This window comes from Procambarus clarkii, chromosome 24, assembly GCF_040958095.1.
Source record: "Procambarus clarkii isolate CNS0578487 chromosome 24, FALCON_Pclarkii_2.0, whole genome shotgun sequence".
Classification (NCBI taxonomy): Eukaryota; Metazoa; Arthropoda; class Malacostraca; order Decapoda; family Cambaridae; genus Procambarus; species Procambarus clarkii.
Window position 1 is genome coordinate 20,402,582 of NC_091173.1, and position 4,233 is coordinate 20,406,814.

The window sequence follows — 4,233 nt, forward strand, 5'->3', positions numbered from 1 at the left end:
GCAGACCTCTGTCAGAACGAGCTTCCTCTCCTGTGTCCAGGCCCTGGCAGACCTCTGTCAGGACGAGCTTCCTCTCCTGTGTCCAGGCCCAGGCAGACCTCTGTCAGGACGAGCTTCCTCTCCTGTGTCCAGGCCCAGGCAGACCTCTGTCAGGACGAGCTTCCTCTCCTGTGTCCAGGCCCAGGCAGACCTCTGTCAGGACGAGCTTCCTCTCCTGTGTCCAGGCCCAGGCAGACCTCTGTCAGGACGAGCTTCCTCTGCCTCACTCCGGGAATTATAACAATAAGCAAAAAGCGTCGACGGTACAAGGCAGACGAATATGGCTTATACGTGGAGTTACTAGGGATTATACGCCGTGTGAGGAGGGATTATGTCTCGTGAAGACCTTTGTATTGTTATGCACCGTAATGGCCAAGATACAGGGAAGGAGGAGGACTGGTCCCCTCAGTCCCCTGGCAAGGACTGAGGGAAAATGAAATTGTAGAACGGAAGGAGAAAGGGAGAGGGGCGAAGGGTGCATGGAATGGGGAGAGAGAGGAGAAAAATAATAGCAGAAACACAGATGAGGATGTGAGAAGATAATCAAGAGAGTAGATATACGCAGTGAGAGGGAGGAAACAGAAGGGAGAAAGGGAGTTATGGAAAAGGGGGAGGGAGGTAAGAGGCAGAGAATCAAGGTAAAGGAAGGAAGCAGAGAATCAAGACGAAGGAGGGAGCCAGAGAAGTTTGGTGATGCTTCCTTCTAAAAGTTTTTGAGGGTTTGGACCTTTGTGTAATTGGAAAGACAGAGAGGGAGAGAACTCTTCACTTTTCGCCCTGGAAAATGTTGAAGAGGTTCCCTTATCACCGATAACTATCCCAACCGCAAACCCAGTGTCCCGCAGACTGTCGGGGGTTACGTCGCTTCCTCAAGACTGCGAGCCTGTCTTCACACTGACTTCCACAATATTCCGTGTAAAATAAACTCGAACGACCTTATCCATAGAAGGAATCCTTTGCTCAGAGCTTTCCGTCGGTAAATCGGGTAACCCGCTTCAGGGATATGTCAACAATCAAGCAAATGTCTCCACCAATCAGGCTCTGGAGGATCTCCAGCCAAAGTATACTGCTCACAGGTGGTATGTGGCCACGTCTTCTGACCAGCTCTGGCTTTGACTGTGGACAGAAATGACACCCGAGACTTAAAGGTACACTTTACCTGTCGTATCTCCATTATATTTTAGGCGAACACTGTGCTCTAGGCATATTTACGTCAGACCAATCCTGGAGTATGCAGCTCCAGCCTGGAGTCCATACCTAGTTAAACACAAGACAAAGTTAGAGAAGATTCAGCGGTATGCCACCAGGCTCGTCCCGGAACTGAGAGGAATGAGCTACGAGGAAAGGCTAAAGAAGTTGAACCTCACGTCCCTGGAAAACAGAAGAGTTAGGGGAGACATGATAACCACCTACAAAATTCTCAGGGGAATTGATAGGGTGGACAAAGACAAACTCTTCAGCACGGGTGGGACACGAACAAAGGGACACAGGTGCAAACCTAATACCCAGATGAGCCACAGAGACGTTAGAAAGATTTTTTTCAGTGTCAGAGTAGTTAATAAATAGAATGCATTAGGAAGTGATGTGGTGGAGGCTGACTCCATACACAGTTTCAAATGTAGATATGACAGAGCCCAGTAGGCTCGGGAATCTGTACACCAGTTGATTGACGGTTGAGAGACGGGACTAAAAAACCAAAGCTCAACCCCCGCAAGCATAACTAGGTAAGTACAACTAGGTGAGTACACTGTGCTCTACGCACACTCCCCTAAACGCTTCACTTGCTCACTTAAATACATATAATTGACAGCCTAACTAAAACACCTAACTTAGGCCTAACTATGCAGAAAACCGTGATATAAAATATTAATATATATATAGTAAACTACATATATATATTTTTCTTTTTTACTTCTCTTTACAACACAGTCACACATGGTGCCCCCTGGCGAAGCCCAGCTGGTACGAGTACACCTTGAGGATGGGTTGCTAACCAGTAGAGTGTGAAGCTGAGTCTCATGGCCCAGGGTTCGAATCCCTTAATTACCTAAAGTATTTAGCCAAGCATTTAAGCATACTGTGTTCTCTGTCCTTGAGTAACTGTCTATCTCTGTCAAACAGTTTACCTCTGTCTGTCTCACCAACGGGACAGAGTACATTTGTTTAATATTGCTTTTACAATGTGCAGAGTTGCATTTGTTCAGACCAGTAGGATTTAAGCGATTCCTAAAGTACCGAATCCTTTTTTTTTTAAAATGGTATATACGCACCAGGATTAATGCATCCAAGGGATTTATATGTCAGAAATACATGTCCGTGTCCTCGAATTGTTACCATACACTGAGGATTATTGGATTTATAGTAATGATGGAATTTAATACTATTCTTTGGTAACCTCATTAAACGTAAGGGATTAATTTATATCATTTTGATTTGAACTCTGAAAGAGAAATTAATTATCATGCAAGAGGGCATTAGGCTTATTAGGGAGACGAGCTGTAATTAAAATTTTTAATCACGGTTTAAAAAATTATATATATATATATATATATATATATATATATATATATATATATAATTATATAATATAATATATATAATATAATATATAATATATAATTATATAACATAATATAATATAATATAATATAAAATGTGGTACTGGAAGCACTTCGAACAAGCTTTCCTGGTCTTCCCTTCGTCTCAGCAGGGTACAGTAGGGAATCGACACTGTTGTTTGAGGAACGTGAAGTTCTTTCCGCAGGTGTCCAGCAGGGAGACCCACTTGCCCCTTCCCTTTTCTGTATGGCAGCTAAAGAGGTCACAAGCAGGTTGACCAGCGAACTCAACATCTGGTTCCTGGATGATGGCACCCTAGCAGGGACACAGGAGTCCCTGCTAGAGGATCTACAGCTAGTGAAATCTAAGGAAGAGGAGTTAGGCCTCACCTTAAATCCGTCATAGTGTGAAATCATTTCAACCAGCCAACCAGTCATATTGAACCATAGTGCCAGGAGCCCCAGTGATCGCTCCCACCAACAGTGTGCTGCTAGGGGCACCTCTGGGCTCGAGCGCCATTGGGTTAATCTTTGAAGAAAAGTTGAACGACTTGAGGAGGATGGAGGGAAGAATAGGGGCTTTGGATGCTCACGATGCTTTGTACCTCCTCACAAGGTGCCTGGCTTTGCTCAGACTGACCTATTTCCTAAGGTGTGTTCCCTCCTTCGACAACCCAAAATTAACAGAATATGACTCACTCCTGAAGTCAATAACCATTAAAGTGTTAAACCTCTCCCTGCAAGATGCCAATGGGACCAAGCAACGCTCCCAGTTAGACTCGGGGGTATAGGTATTCGCAAGGCGACGCAGTTAGCATTGCCGGCATTCTTATCCTCGACCAGTGCTACAGGTGAATTAGTTAAGGAAATACTACCTGAATACCTAGGAGACTCCATTGGGATTCATGATCCCAAATTCGCGGAAGGAGCCGGTGAGTGGGACACTCTTGCCAACTCTCACCCTCGACCAACTTTTCCAAATGACTGCAAACAGGCCAAATGGGATAGCCCCATAGTGGAGAACATCGCCACAACATTGCTGGAGGCAGCTTCTGAGAAGGACAGAGCGCGTCTTTTAACTGTGCAAACTCGCCATTCTGGGGACTTCCAGTTGGCTGTCCCTAATTTCGCCTTGGGGCACCCGCCTGGACCATTGGGTCCTAAGTATGTGTGTTGCCTTGCAGCCTTTATCTCCACCGAACACCGGTGTATATGCGGCTATGTGTCGGCAGACCAATACGGCAGCCATGGTCTCGTCTGTCGTAAGTCACAGGGAAAGATTGTCAGACATGAAGCCGTCAATGACATCATGACATGGGTACTGCCAGGAGGAAGTCTCCTGCAGGGGAACCTTGCACTGCTCTGAGGCGGGCTTTCTCCTTGTCTGATGTAGCAGCGCTGAGCATGGCATCAGCTAATTTTTCTACTAGTGAGTGGTCCCAGCTGGACTGTCTATGTTTTTTTGTTGTCTCTATGATGGGTGTTGGGGCTGCAAGAGCATCCCACAGCATATATATATGGAGTACAGAGGCTACAGTTAAGGATTGGCGCCCAGTAAATCCTCCCCAGCCAAGATACGAGAGAGATAGGGAGCTACAGAGAGAAAATATCAATAATAGTCATCTATAATTTGTCA